The sequence below is a fragment of the Plectropomus leopardus genome, chromosome 7 (assembly GCF_026936395.1).
Source record: "Plectropomus leopardus strain MGB_pleo_1.0 chromosome 7, ASM2693639v1, whole genome shotgun sequence".
In the NCBI taxonomy this organism is placed as follows: domain Eukaryota; kingdom Metazoa; phylum Chordata; class Actinopteri; order Perciformes; family Serranidae; genus Plectropomus; species Plectropomus leopardus.
The window spans coordinates 24173079-24189834 of record NC_142182.1 but is presented as its reverse complement, the minus strand read 5'-3'; the positions used below and the strand labels follow the sequence as shown (position 1 = coordinate 24189834).

Below are 16756 nucleotides of genomic sequence, written 5' to 3'. Positions count from 1 at the left end.
ACGTTATCACTCTCCCTCTTTCACGCTCCACCTCATCGCATTAATGCCTTGAAATCTCACTCCATCACAGCTTTCTTCTTCCTAAACTCACTGCCAACAAACCTTTACCGATACCTAACAGATGATTTTGAGTATCTCTCACTCCTCTTGCTCATTACGTTTAAAAATGTCCCTGTCTTATTCATTTTTAATATTCTGTGAGGTGGCTTTTTTCCCCTCGTCTTACATGACTCAGCTTTCTTGGCAGTGTCGTGATGAGGACATCTCTCTCTCTCTTTCTCTCTCTCCCACTCATTTCTTTTTGGCTCGAACAAAAAATAACTGCCTCCTAGCCCGATTCACATATGCTCTGCCTGTGATCTGTAACAGGCTCAGTCAGGGTTTGCTGACATTTCTAAAGACTAATAGGATTTTTAACCTGTGATGTCACCAGGAAATACACCCCTGGGCTGCAGCAGTGAATTACACCCCGAATGTTATCTGATGCTGTAAAACAATGTTGGATATAATACAGGGAGGATATCTTCCTGCAGTAGCTTCAGAAAGTCTTTTTTCGCGTGTTTAACAAACTCAGGACTTTGATCTTTTCGTTCTCAATTTAGGAGGCACTTGCTCTAGTCTAAATGATCTCCTTCTAGCAGCACAAATATGAAACATCATAGTCATTATTTAAAAATCCAATACTGTAGACCTCTTAAAGTTTCTGACAGCTGCTGCCAAGTGCGATCAAAATGCTGCATTAAAACCTCAGCAAAACCCAAAATATGATACCATTTTTTGCTTTTTGTTCTTATTCCCTTCATTGATTAGTGCATAATGGAGATTATATTCACAGGGTGACAATGTTGGAAAAAAAACAGAAGTTGATTGCCTGAAAGTTGCTCTTCATAAGCAGTGGTGGTATGTAGTAAATTTACTCAATTCATTTACTTAAGTCCAATTTTGGGGTACTCAACTACACGTCAGTATTTCCATTTTATGCTACTTTATACTTCTTGAAGGCAAATATTATACTTTTTCTCTGCTACATTTATTTGATAGCTTTAGGTAGTGGTTACTTTACCGATTGTGTTTTAATTCAAAATATAATCAACAAATAAGTTATGGTGTATTGATAAAAATTAAGCTACCCAACAATATATAAACTATTAAAACTATCTCCACATTCACCAGCTGCAACATTTAAGTAATGCACACATGATTGTTTCAAAACATTATAATCCAATTATTGAATTTATTCCAGAAGGGCCAAATTCTGCATAAGGAGTGATTTGATTTTTATTTGTGGTACTTGAAGTTTATTTTGATGGTAATACATTTGTACTTTTACTTAAGTAAAGATCTGAATACATGACTTTTACTTGATACAGAGTATTTCTGTACAGTGGTATTGCTACTTTTACTTAAGATCTCAGTACTTCTTGCTGTTCAGTGACGCTGAACGCTGAAATCACAAAAAATCATATCCTATTTCATGCTCTACACCTCCTAATGATTATATCTTTGTTTAATAGCACATACGTGACAATACATCTATTTTACCGGGGGAGAAGTGTGTGACCACTTGGATGAATTGCCCAATCAAAGTAAACAGAAGTTCATACTATCAGCATACCTCAGCATAAACACTGCATTCATACTGTAACAATATCCATCATTTCCTTTTGAGGCAGACTTCTTCAGACATCTTTTATCTTATGATCGGCATTTAGAAAGCCATTACTCAAAGGGATGGATTGGTTTTATTTATGTTTTATTTTACCTAACATTTTACAAAGATTTTGTTAATGGATAGATTATTTGTATTTATTAGGTTCTGATTATTTATTTATATTAAGTTACATTTATTTTTAGCTGTCTATTATATTACCACAATGCAATATAAAAAAAGGCATTACAGCCTACTAAAAAAACATTTTATCTTAATAAATTGATGCATTTTGATCACATGTTCTACAGTATGGAATATTTTAATATGAAATAAATGCAACTTTGAATACACAAAGGAAAAAAAAAACATTAATGCCTAATGCTATGTTAGTTAATGTTGTGTTACCCTAACTGGGTATGTCAACCAGGTGGAATCAGAAATGCAGTTTTACCAACAAAAAAAATGTTTTGCAAATGTATATCCTTATGTGCCTGTTAAAGGATTAAAGCGTGTTTCCTCCTCCTCTTGTCAAAGCTTTTATGTTTGATTTTGGGTGCAGTGCAGAAATATATTCTCTAAATGAAAGAGGCTTACAGTAAAAGGAATATATGAAAGCTTCCATAAATTAATAAACTCTAGTATGTATATAAGTCCCAAGGCTGGATCATTCATATTCATCCCCCGCTGGGACCACAATGGAAATAAGCCTTTTAGCTTTATTCTGTTAGCTTTGATGGTTTTTGAAATCCCGCATGCACGCATGTTTTTTTTTTTGTGTGTATGTGTGTGTGTGTTAAGAGATTGTTTGACATTTTGAGGAATGCACTTTTTTGCTGTTGGGCTTAGAGTTAGATGAGAGGATTGATACCACTTTTATGTCTGTTTGCTTCCTTAAAAGGCTTCATTCACTGGCTAGTTAAATTAGCTAAGACTGGAAATGGGGGGAAACAGCTCGCCTAGCTCTAAAGGAATCAAAATCTGCCAACCAAACAAAAACAAAGTTTAAAGAAACTGAAGTATTAAAATGCCAAGTTGTGGTTTTCTGCTGAGTAACATGCCAAACATGTCTTCTTGGCCAGACGCAGTACTTCAGTGGGTTACCTGGTAACCTCACAGTCACGATAGTATTTTGACATCTTGAAAATACATCTTTAACCACTTTGTTGTGCAGAGTCAGACAAGAGAATCAATACCTCTTTCACTGTCTGTACAGTAAAGCTACAGCCAACAGTTGATAAGCTTCACACTGTAACAAACTGCTGTAAAAGTATGGCAAAATTGATAAAATTATGTAATGTTAAATACAGTAAACAACTGTAAAAATCTTGATGCTCTTCTGAGCCAATATCACCCCACATTCTACTAATAAATAATTTAATAAATTTAACTGTAATAGATTCCAGTTTAGCAAAACTCTGGACACACCACATTGATGTAATTGACAAAAAAAAAACAATTTCATGAAAGAACAAGCGCCTGACCCAGCCAAAAAAAAAAGCCCTTCAGTTTCCACTGAATCACCAGCCAAAACGTGCAACCACCACACGTAAAATACAGTCATACCTTGATTCTGATACCTTTGATTTTTATAGCCTCAGAAAACAATATGTGGCAGAGCCCAGCAACAAAAACCCAGAAAAATTCCAGTACCTGGCCAAGAAATAGTCCCTGACACCAACCAACACTGCTCATAGACGTACAATAGTCAATTCACACTGAAGGGCAGCAGCTATCTTTTAAAAGTAAATGCATGTTTTTTTTGCTCAGACTTATAGTAACAGAGAGACTGACAAGATTTAAGGAGTGAAGCAAGATCGCACATCTGCCATATTTCCAAGGAGACGAAAGTGAAGGTCGAGTTTACAGAGAAACTGGTTAATCTACTTTCACTGAGAAAATTGACTTCTGCAAACACAGATACAGACATCAAATAACAACAGCCAGCCTACACTCGAATCACTTAATGACAACAAAATGTAACCACAAGTAGTTTTTAAAGAGTATTTAAAACAAACAGCCTCAAGGCAAAAATCTCCTCCTGCAGATCCAAAAGTCACAGTTCACAACCACAAATTACATCTACTATCTTTAAACAATGAGCTCCCTCTGCTGGTATATTATTAGTGGAGCAATTAAAGGAAATGCAATGCAATTATACACGCGCCGAGACTAAGACAAATGCCGAAAACAGGTGTAAAACAAAGCAGTAGAGGAGAGAGAAGGCATAAAGTCTAACAGGGTGTCTCCATCTATCGGACATCTAAATTGTAATGCTTTTTAAGACGGTTCAAGATTATTTATCACAAAAAATTAAGATAGATTTATACACACACAAACACACACACACACACACACATATATACACATACAAACATACACATATACATACAGCACCATCTTTACTGTTATTAGAAACGCTTGTGTTTTTCCTGCAATGACAAGTTAAAATGTATGTGTTGAGAAAGGCCTGGAGAAATTGAGATGCTATTATTCTCAATTTTTCATTTTTAGATAGATATTATCACTCTACCAGGCTGCAAAGTGTCAAACATCTTATTCTTTGTCAACACAATGATTAAGGTGCGTTCATTACTCACATCAAATACATGACATCAAAGTGACATCACTTTTGTCAGGCCTGACTGCGAGGCAATTTTATGGGATAGAAATGTAATGTGACTATACCTGACAGGTCTGGTAAATTACAATGTGGGGAAAATAAAGAGAAAAAAAGGAGATCTCCAGTTTAAGAGGATGACAGCCTGAACAAATAAAATCAGGAGGAGCTTTGACGGGGTCAGGAAAAGGCAGCAAAGAAAAAATAGTAACAGATCAGGTACAGGTGTAGACACCAAGACAGAAACATCATCACCAAGCAGCCAGAAAATAATTGGAAAAGAGTTGGTGGTATTCTGCAGGGGACGACGAGGGAAAATGGACACAGGTGAGCAGCTGTGTAAGAGAATCAGGTGGTAAGGATGAGTTCCAAATTGCAGATTTTTTTATTTTTTTTTTAGTAAGTACTGCAACTGCCTTTACAAAGTATGGACTGTTGTATGTAGTTTGCACACAAGTAAGCACACAAGACATGGACATACTACTTCTTTACACTGCACACTGAACTTTGACCCTGTTGCTCATACATCCGTAACAATGAGATAAAACAAAATGACATTTACTAAGCTCATCAGAGACGGAGATCAACTTGCAGCTCTGCTGTTTATACTTTGCCATTTATATTGTATTTACCTTTTAAGGTATAAATGCATACAGTGTGGATTTTAACATTTTATAATAACAACAGTTAAATTGGTAAACATATATTTCTCTGTCATTGTTTTTATTTTTTTTTTGTTTTGTTTTTTTGATCGTTGGTTATCTAATACATCTCTTCAGCATGTGTTAACCACAGACCTTATTTCAGAAAAATCTAACCAAAAACCCATTCAAAAAACTTGGTAGACATTGGCTGAGGTCAAATACTTCTTCTTGCTTAGGAAGGTTCTTATCTGAGTGCAATGATCTGACAGTATCTAAGCAGCTGCCATGATAAGAGCTGTTTGAATTTTCCTAATATTAAGGAAAGGTGCTTCAATGCTTCCTTTACAATCTCCTTAAGCACAGAATACACTGGACCATCCTTTAACACAGGAGAGGAGCAGATTGGGGAAGTAAAAACAACTGACACAGTATCTACAATTCTACAATTTCATTTAGCAGACGCTTTTATCCAAAGCGACATACAACACAAGCAAGAATTTAGACTTAAGGAAAAAAACCCTTAGTAAGTGCAAAAAGTGCTTCAGGTGTGATTGGTCACAGGTATTGCCGTCTAGTGGCAGAAGAAGTGCCGCATAGAAGTGCAAGAAGTTTTTTTCTTTTGTTTTTTTTTGTAACCAAAGTAATAACCAGTAGCGATCTCAGCATCTGAGATTCAACAATCTCAGTATCACTACTTACGATGACAGTCAACATACAACATCACACAACTTTGTCAGTGCTAGATAATCATTAGGTGCTGGGTTTTGGATCATCTGACTTACTCTGCAAAGAGGAGAAGAGTCAGGTTACGTGCCTAGTATGACAGTACCTAGCAGGAGCTTATACTTTGATCCTTTGTATCAGTACATAACTCCCTGCACCACTCTGTATCAATTACCTAGAGTTATGTAAAGTTTTAACCAAATGTTTTTTTAGCATAAAAACTTATCTTGGGAGGGAAAGACCTGGCATTGGTTGGCTGTTTTTTCACATAATTTTTGTGTATCTCATTCTGCATGCTGATGCCCGTTGTGCCGAGTTTGGAAAAACTTTACCACCACAAAATATTGTGGAGACATATTTAGCATATGTAAATATTGTGCTGCCTACTTTTTTTCATAATGTTAAAACTTTTGAACGCTTTTGTCTTTGCACAAACCAGATGGATAAAATTACATCATACTTAATTATAATATCATGGTATGCAAGAGTGTGCAAGAATATTTGGTGCCTTATATAACTGCATTTTTTTTCCATTATCACAATTTTGCATTTTTAAATAATGCAACATGTACTGACATTTACATATGAAACCCTGTAATATATTTTTGTGCAGGAATTTACACCTTTTTCCTCAGAGTTAAAACACCTCAAATTTATATATATTATTATATTATTATATATGATTTACAAACACAATATTTGATTCAACCTCACTATGAAGAATTCCTAATGTTCTACAGGAATACAGCTATAGAGAAAGTAAATAGATTTTGAGGATTTTTATTGATTTTGTTTTATTGAGATGTTAATAGGAATTGTTTGTAATTTCAGTTGGTGGGAGAAACCGGAGTACCCGGGGGAAACCCACACAGCACCGAGAGAACATAAAAAGTCCTGACACAGACTGTATACAAAACCTTATATACAATCTATGGTCAGCACTGAATATGATCCTCGGCACTGTCTTGCGGCCTGTTCTGGCCTGTGTGTGAGAAGATGTTTTACTCCTGGTCTTTGTATTTGCGGAGGCGTTTCGGTGTGATGGATTTTTTGAAACGCCTCCACAGAGAGACCTCTTCTGTCGGGTAGACGGTTGTCTGTCTGGGATGGAGGTCCTCGGGGAGCGGCGCAGGGGTTATTAGGTCCATCATCTCCTGCTGGAGATCGTACGCACTTTTGGGCAGAGTGCGCCTGACCTTCCTCTCACCATTCTTTTTGGAGGCCAGCTCCTCTGGAGCATTGTCTTCTGTCGGGTGGACAGTTGTCTCTCTGGGATGGAGGTCCTCGGGGAGCGGCGAAGGGGTTGTCAGGTCCATCATCTCCTGCTGGAGATCACACACCTTTTTGGTCAGAGTGAACGTGACCTTCCTCTCACCATACTTTTTGGAGGCAAGCTCCTCAGGAGTGGTGTCTTCTGTCGGGTGGACAGTTGTCTCTCTGGGATGGAGGTCCTCGGGGAGCGGCGAAGGGGTTGTCAGGTCCATCATCTCCTGCTGGAGATCACACACCTTTTTGGTCAGAGTGAACGTGACCTTCCTCTCAACATTCTGTTTGGAGGTCAGCTGAAGGTTGTAGCTGTTTTTTTCCTGCAGCTGCTTCTTCAACTCCTCCAGCTGAGCTGCAGTCACCTCCTCGCTCTGTCTGTGCAGGCGTTTCTCCTCCTCCAACTCCTTCGCAAGGGCTTGATTCTGCCCTCTGAGCTCGTTAACTAGCTCTGAGCCCCTGGAGACACGTTCCTTCAGTTGAAGGCTGACTTCCTCCAGTTGTTGCTTGAGGAGGTCAGTCTGCAGCTTTTGAGCCTGAAGCTGCTCCATCAACTCGTTGATTTGAGTTGACACCTGAAGCTCCGTCAGAGACACCTGGGAGCGCAGATTTTTCAGGCTCTGCACCTTCTCCTCACACTGGAGTCTCAGACGGCACTCATTCTGCAGCTTCATATCCATCTCCAGGTGCTCACTCCTTGCAGCGGCTGTGTCCAGCTGCGCCATGAGCCTCATCTGCATCTCCTGCTGGAGGAGGTATTTTGCCTCCACCAGGCGCAGATGAAGGGTTGGCGCGTACAGTTTGTGCTGAGGCACTCCTGGAATACAGGCCGGTCCATCTGAAGAGGTCTCATCAAGGATTTCCAAGTCTGGAGCTCTGCAGGCCTTGTAAATAAGCTCCAGGGAATGCCCTGCAGCCTCTTGCCCTCGCAGAGTGCCAGGCTCGGGCTCTTTGATGAGATCCACCACCTCCTGCCGCCCAGAACTCTCGGACTCAGCAGCAGGCTTCTTGTTTGCCTCTTCCATGATGGTGGTTGTGAGGCAGCTGCTATAAATTCCCCCAAAAATTCTGTCACGCTCCAATCTGAGTTCCTCAAGGTCCCTCTCAACTATGAAGGACCAGGTGTTTGGACCTGAGGAGACATCCATCTCAGTGAGATCTGTGATTGCTGGCATGGCTCTTCTCGGTGATAGCAGTGCTGAAAGTCAGGATCAGTTTGGTGGAAGATTATCCTCGGTTGTCCTTGAACTGTGGCTCCAGAAGAATCGTTGTCCTGTGTGTCTCAGCTGAGTTAGGGGCTTTAAACACTGTCAGTGAAATTCTACATTCTTTGATACGTCATATTCGTATATTACGTCATGTAAAAGGGTCGTTCCATTAATGCCTTTGATCTTTTAACATTCCATGCATCCATGGTAACGGGTAACGTTCGAAAAAAAAGCATTTGAACAAGTCCCATGATGTATCGCGTGAGTAAAGCAAAGAGCGAGACTTAAGATGCTGATCTGGAGGCCGTTTTTTCTCATAATATATGTCGATATCACAGTAATACACCCATGTAATACACCCATGACAGAGGTATACAGTGATACAGCAATCGTACCTAGAGCAACTGTAAAATAAAACATGAGAAACACAGCACATGTTACACCTCTGGCAGCCTGGGATGTCTGGGGAAATTCAGAATTACCTCTTATTTAATGACGAGTTTCTATCAGGGGGGTCAATTCTGCGGGCAGTTACGCACACACCGGCCCCTAAACACATTATAAATGGTGTTTCACACTTCTCACACACACACACACACACACAATGAAAGAGAGCGTGATTGCTTTTAATAAATTTAAACTCACTCGCTCTGGCAGGTGGAGGAGGCGGGCGCTTCCCTGTCTGTTCCTCCTCAGGTGTGAATGAAAAGTTATCCAACATGCTCGGCACATTTTCTGGTCGCAGGCGTTTGGAAATTGTACGGTCCACTTTAACGTTTCAATTTCCCAACTTAAGTTCGGTTAGCTACTAGCTCGTTTTGACGGCGGTTAGCGGTAAATGTTAGCCGGTGAAGGCGCGGCCGCACGCGAATGATAATCTTACGTTAGTTACCAACCAGGACATTTTATGAAGGGCGATTCTGCTCCTGGACTCGGCTCAGTTTAAGGTGTCAGTTTGTCTCCATCACTGCGCGACACTACATTACGCTGTTGGGATGCTACCGGACCTTATCAGCGGGAGAGCACAGTGTTCAGGCAAACGTAGATGGAAACTGAAGGAGCTGATATGGCTATTTTGTTGGTTGTTCATTGGTAGGGCAATCCCTATCCTGCCGACGCCTATAGTCAAGGACAAACACATGATAGCGTCTATAGCTACTCATTAATAAGAATTAAATACAACAATTTATTTACTGACTCATATCACACATAATATAATTCCTTGTTTTTATTAACACATACGTCAGCTTGTTATTGGATACCCCTCTCCCCCCGCACCTATTGTAAAATGGTCCGGTCCATTTGACAGCAGCTCGGAGACGGGCGGAATTTGGCGGTATGTATAATACATCCATGTATGTACCTTTTTACGTTGATTTGCGACCCGCCATTAAATGTAGAGAAGAAAAAGATGAAGATGACGAGCGGAACACAGACGTGCGACCTGACGAGAGGATGAGAAGCGAACCGCAGCTTGACTAACCACGTCAGTTAGCTTAGTCTAAATGCCGCACCAAAAATCAGCTCGCGACCCAACATGGAAAGCCAGGGTACAGAGAGGAAAAGAAAATCAGAGGCCAAATGTCCGATTAAAACAAAGTTTGACGAACCAGTAAGTGTGACAGGCGGAGCTGCAGGTAAGGATAATTATATTAATGTTAGCCTAGAAGCTAGAATACAGATATTAGGCTATTTGACCTATGGCATCCATTGGTACTTGCTAATCACCACATGCTATCTTGTCGGGAAGGGAGGCATATAACGCACCAAAGTTATGCTAAATTTTAGCGAGAAACAGAGCATTTTTAGGGAGTGTTTGTTATTTATCAGAGAGGAGAGGGTGGTGCCAACCAGGTGAGGTGCCTCAGATCACTTCGCAGTGCAGTGATGTTTCTTAACCCTTATGCCCCCCTCTGGCATTTTTGCACATTTTTCTCGACTTTTTTTTTTTTAATTTGGTGATCAATTCTTTCAATTTGTGGCATGATTTTTTGCTATAACTTTTCTTTAGTAAAATTTTGGAAATTCAGTGTATTTTATTCTTAGATGTTTTTATACTCTATTGATGTATTTTGTGTACATCAAATGTATACAAAATACATGTATTTTTTCATAAATTACAAACAACTTCAGACTTGCTCAAAACTGCCAAACATTCAATCATTTTCAGGATTTTATCCCTTTAAATTCCGTTTTAATTATTTAAATTATTAATTATTTATTACAAAAAAAAAACAACATAAAATGCCTGATAAGGCGGGGGTGGTTTTTAGTCCGCTCAGGCCCGCCACCCTGGCTCTGCCTCCTCTTTCTTTCTTTTCTATTACTGCTCTCTGGCCTTCATATTTAAGTCATAATTGCTGATCAGTGTCCCTAGGATCTTCATTGAGTGCTTATCCTTTGCTGGAGCACAATTTCCTCATGTTTTAGTTGAATATATAATAAATAGTAGGGGGGTGGGGCATTGGTGGGGATTAGAGTCTTGGAAATGTCAAGGATTAGCAACAGAATTGTTTTGATTGCATTAGTATTTTCTGTGTAGTGCCAGTTACTCTCTCTGGACACCTTCATGGCCAAAAATGCCTCACTGACTTCCATTAAAACCACATTTTTTAATCACACTGCCATAACAATATATAACCATGCATTCTCTTATGTCAGCATTTCATTTTGAAGAAAAGTAGTGATATTTGACATTTTAACTGTATTCCACCAGATTCAACCAATTTCCCATTGTAGGCCGATGCATGAAATTCTTGGGGCCCCAAGAGTGATTTTTGTGTGTGTGTGTGCGTGTGTGTGTGTGTGTGTGTGTGTGAGAATCTGTTAGCAAGCACTGATTATTTCAGGGGCAAAAAAAGGGCATCTTTTGAGAGATGTGCATCATGTGTCTTTGAAGAGGTGCTTAAGTAAAAACATGGCCTCCCGCCTTTGCTGTACTCAAAAACAAAAACAACTGTTAGTGTGTTTATGTACCTGGCTGCTTTCACAGCCAAACATAAACATGCAGCATGGCTGAGGGGTCATTTCATTAGTGAGCAGAGAAGGACAAAGACCTGGAGACTTCTGTGAGCGCCTCTGATCCTTCCTCTGAAAGTGGAGAGGACACTGAGGATCCTACCCATCCTAACAGTGAGTGGACAGCAAGTCAGGCAAGTCTGGTCTCCATCTCATGCCGAGACGTTGCCCTCGCAGTAACCACTGCCACAGCCGCTGCTGCCACCAGCTCGACCAGAGGGAGAGGTTTGCGCTGGTTGTGCACAGACCTAAAAAAGAGGTCCTCTACCACCTGCACCAAGTGTAACAGGTGCATTTGTAGAGAGCACCAGTTCACATGCTGCATCCTGCCGATCTGCTGCTGGAAATGAACTAAACTAAACATACACACACACACACACACCCTCTCTCAATCCATGTATCTGCTTCTATCAAACACACACACATACATCTCATATTCAAAGCCTGGATATTTCTCGTTCAAATTTGTTCATATTTAATATGTTCTGTTTGATTTCTTTTGTTGTTTTAAAGTTTGAAATTAGAGAATGCATGGTTATATACTGTTATGGCAGTGTGATTAAAAAATGTGGTTTTAATGGAAGTCAACGAGGCATTTTTGGCCACAAAGGTGTCCAGAGGGAGTATCTCACACTACATAAAAAATACTAATGCAATCAAATCAGTTGTGTTGCTAATCTTTGACATATCCAAGACTCTAATCACCACCAATGCCCCATCCCCCTACTATTTATAATGTGGAAAATAATTAATTTTTTGTGGAGTTTTTTTTAATAAATAATGAAATAATTCAAAACATTAAACTGGCATTTAAAGGGTTTAAATGCTGAAAATGATCGAATGTTTGGTAGTTTTGAGTAAGTTTGAAGTTTATGAAAAGGAACCAGAAAAAAATATTGATGTATGATGATTTAACAGCAGTTTTTTTTTGTGCATGTACATTTTTGCCACAAAGGTGTCCAGAGGGTAGTAAATTTGAGGAGGGCTCAAGGGTTAAATTGGCCTTGGATAGGAGAGAGAAAGTCAAATTTGAGTGGTTTTATATTGTCTTCAAACTTTTTTTTCTTTTGTTTTTAATTTAATTTAATTTTTTTTTTGGGGGGTATTTTTGTTTGATTCAAAATTTACTACGGACCTTTCACACAGCATGTGTGACAAACACTTTGTGCATTTAACTCAAAGCACTCAAGGGGGCTCAAGGAAAACATTTTTGTAGTTTTGGTGAGGGTAAAAAAAAGTCACAAGCCTATCTCTGATAAATAATTAACAGTCCCTTAAGCTTATTCTTATTTTGTTAAATATATATATCATTTCTATAATTATATTTATTACATAGTTTGTCCTGCAAAGAGCAAGAGACCTTATTTCAGAAAAATCTAACCAAAAACCCATTCAAAAAACTTGGTAGACATTGGCTGAGGTCAAATACTTCTTCTTGCTTAGGAAGGTTCTTATCTGAGTGCAATGATCTGACAGTATCTAAGCAGCTGCCATGATAAGAGCTGTTTGAATTTTCCTAATATTAGGGAAAGGTGCTTCAATGCTTCCTTTACAATCTCCTTAAGCACAGGATACACTGGACCATCCTTTAACACAGGAGAGGAGCAGATTGGGGAAGTAAAAACAACTGACACAGTATCTACAATTCTACAATTTCATTTAGCAGACGCTTTTATCCAAAGCGACATACAACACAAGCAAGAATTTAGACTTAAGGAAAAAAACCCTAAGTAAGTGCCAAAAGTGCTTCAGGTGTGATTGGTCACAGGTATTGCCGTCTAGTGGCAGAAGTGCCACACAGCACTTTTTTTTGTAACCAAAGTAATAACCAGTAGCGATCTCAGCATCTGAGATTCAACAATCTCAGTATCACTACTTACGATGACAGTCCACATACAACATCACACAACTTTGTCAGTGCTAGATAATCATTAGGTGCTGGGTTTTGGACCATCTGACTTACTCGGCAAAGAGGAGAAGAGTCAGGTTACGTGCCTGGTATGACAGTACCTAGCAGGAGCTTATACTTTGATCCTTTGTATCAGTACATAACTCCCTGCACCACTCTGTATCAATTACCTAGAGTTATGTAAAGTTTTAACCAAATGTTTTTTTAGCATAAAAACTTATCTTGGGAGGGAAAGACCTGGCATTGGTTGGCTGTTTTTTCACATAATTTTTGTGTATCTCATTCTGCATGCTGATGCCCGTTGTGCCGAGTTTGGAAAAACTTTACCACCACAAAATATTGTGGAGACATATTTAGCATATGTAAATATTGTGCTGCCTACTTTTTTTCATAATGTTAAAACTTTTGAACGCTTTTGTCTTTGCACAAACCAGATGGATAAAATTACATCATACTTAATTAAAATCATCATGGTATGCAAGAGTGTGCAAGAATATTTGGTGCCTTATATAACTGCATTTCTTTTCCATTATCACAATTTTGCATTTTTAAATAATGCAACATGTATGGACATTTACATATGAAACCCTGCAATATGTTTTTGTGCAGGAATTTACACCTTTTTCCTCAGAGTTAAAACACCTCAAATTTATATTGTGATTTACAAACACAATATTTGATTCAACCTCACTATGAAGAATTCCTAATGTTCTACAGGAATACAGCTATAGAGAAAGTAAATAGATTTTGAGGATTTTTATTGATTTTGTTTTATTGAGATGTTAATAGGAATTGTTTGTAATTTCAGTTGGTGGGAGAAACCGGAGTACCCGGGGGAAACCCACACAGCACCGAGAACATAAAAAGTCCTGACACAGACTGTATACAAAACCTTATATACAATCTATGGTCAGCACTGAATATGATCCTCGGCACTGTCTTGCGGCCTGTTCTGGCCTGTGTGTGAGAAGATGTTTTACTCCTGGTCTTTGTATTTGCGGAGGCGTTTCGGTGTGATGGATTTTTTGAAACGCCTCCACAGAGAGACCTCTTCTGTCGGGTAGACGGTTGTCTGTCTGGGATGGAGGTCCTCGGGGAGCGGCGCAGGGGTTATTAGGTCCATCATCTCCTGCTGGAGATCGTACGCACTTTTGGGCAGAGTGCGCCTGACCTTCCTCTCACCATTCTTTTTGGAGGCCAGCTCCTCTGGAGCGTTGTCTTCTGTCAGGTGGACAGTTGTCTCTCTGGGATGGAGGTCCTTGGGGAGCGGCGCAGGGGTTGTTAGGTCCATCATCTCCTGCTGGAGATCACACACCTTTTTGGTCAGAGTGAACGTGACCTTCCTCTCACCATACTTTTTGGAGGCAAGCTCCTCTGGAGTGGTGTCTTCTGTCAGGTGGACAGTTGTCTCTCTGGGATGGAGGTCCTCGGGGAGCGGCGAAGGGGTTGTCAGGTCCATCATCTCCTGCTGGAGATCACACACCTTTTTGGTCAGAGTGAACGTGACCTTCCTCTCAACATTCTGTTTGGAGGTCAGCTGAAGGTTGTAGCTGTTTTTTTCCTGCAGCTGCTTCTTCAACTCCTCCAGCTGAGCTGCAGTCACCTCCTCGCTCTGTCTGTGCAGGCGTTTCTCCTCCTCCAACTCCTTCGCAAGGGCTTGATTCTGCCCTCTGAGCTCGTTAACTAGCTCTGAGCCCCTGGAGACACGTTCCTTCAGCTGAAGGCTGACTTCCTCCAGTTGTTGCTTGAGGAGGTCAGTCTGCAGCTTTTGAGCCTGAAGCTGCTCCATCAACTCGTTGATTTGAGTTGACACCTGAAGCTCCGTCAGAGACACCTGGGAGCGCAGATTTTTCAGGCTCTGCAGCTTCTCCTCACACTGGAGTCTCAGACGGCACTCATTCTGCAGCTTCATATCCATCTCCAGGTGCTCGCTCCTTGCAGCGGCTGTGTCCAGCTGCGCCATGAGCCTCATCTGCATCTCCTGCTGGAGGAGGTATTTTGCCTCCACCAGGCGCAGATGAAGGGTTGGCGCGTACAGTTTGTGCTGAGGCACTCCTGGAATACAGGCCGGTCCATCTGAAGAGGTCTCATCAAGGATTTCCAAGTCTGGAGCTCTGCAGGCCTTGTAAATAAGCTCCAGGGAATGCCCTGCAGCCTCTTGCCCTCCCAGAGTGCCAGGCTCGGGCTCTTTGATGAGATCCACCACCACCTGCCGCCCAGAACTCTTGGACTCAGCAGCAGGCTTCTTGTTTGCCTCTTCCATGATGGTGGTTGTGAGGCAGCTGCTATAAATTCCCCCAAAAATTCTGTCACGCTCCAATCTGAGTTCCTCAAGGTCCCTCTCAACTATGAAGGACCAGGTGTTTGGACCTGAGGAGACATCCATCTCAGTGAGATCTGTGGTTGCTGGCATGGCTCTTCTCGGTGATAGCAGTGCTGTTAGTCAGGATCAGTTTGGTGGAAGATTATCCTCGGTTGTCCTTGAACTGTGGCTCCAGAAGAATCGTTGTCCTGTGTGTCTCAGCTGAGTTACGGGCTTTAAACACTGTCAGTGAAATTCTACATTCTTTGATACGTCATATTCGTATATTACGTCATGTAAAAGGGGCGTTCCATTAATGCCTTTGATCTTTTAACATTCCATGCATCCGTGGTAACGGGAAACGTTCGAAAAAAAGCATTTGAAAAAGTCCCATGATGTATCGCGTGAGTAAAGCAAAGAGCGAGACTTCCGATACTGATCTGGAGGCCGTTTTTTCTCATAATATATGTCGATATCCCTACGGAAGCCCTAAGCGGACGTGTTGTTTTTTTTTGTTGTTTTTTTTTACAAGCCGTTTAATCGAGAAAACGGAGTTTGTTTTCCTGAGATATTATCTCGTTATCTCGAGAAAACGAACTTTGTTTTCGTTATCTCAAGAAAACGAACTTTGTTTTTTGGTTTGTTTTTTTAAACTTTATTGAATTAATGTCAGAAGAAGAAGTGGCGGGTGGATGATGTGACAGCAGGTGCCGTGCGGTGTTCAGCGCAGACAAATGCGTGCAGGTTCTCGCCCCTGCACGTACCAAAAAGCACCGGAGCAACAGTATAATAATCTAATTATGATTACTGATGAATTTGGATGATGTGTTCCTGTAATAATCATCTTACCTTGCGCATTTGTCCGCGCTGAACACCGCACGGCACCTGCTGTCACATCATCCACCCGCCACTTCTTCTTCTGACGTTCATTCAATAAAGTTTAAAAAAACAAACCAAAAAACAAAGTTCGTTTTCTCGAGATAAGGACTTAATATCTCGGGAAAACAAAGTTCGTTTTCTCGAGATAACGAGATAATATCTCAGGAAAACAAACTCCGTTTTCTCGAAATAACGAGATAATATCTTGTTATAACGAGATAATATCTCGTTATATCGAGAAAACGGCTTGTAAAAAAAAAAAAAAAAAACACGTCCGCTTAGGGCTTCCGTAGATATCACCGTAATACACCCATGTAATACACCCATGACAGAGGTATACAGTGATACAGCAATCGTTTTACCTAGAGCAACTGTAAAATAAAACACAGCAGAGAAAAACACAGCACCTGTTACACCTCTGGCAAATGTGGCTTTAATGGAAGTCCATGAGGCATTTTTGGCCACAAAGGTGTCCAGAGGGAGTATCTCACACTACATAAAAATACTAATGCAATCAAATCAGTTCTGTTGCTAATCTTTGA

The 16756-nt window shown here is 40.4% G+C and overlaps 1 protein-coding gene across 5 annotated transcripts in view; it reads right to left on the bottom strand.

Moving 5' to 3' along the window:
- Positions 1-16756, bottom strand: part of ap3b2 (adaptor related protein complex 3 subunit beta 2) — a 63271-nt gene that overhangs the window by 44121 nt on the left and 2394 nt on the right. The gene's annotated exons all lie outside the window — the stretch shown is intronic.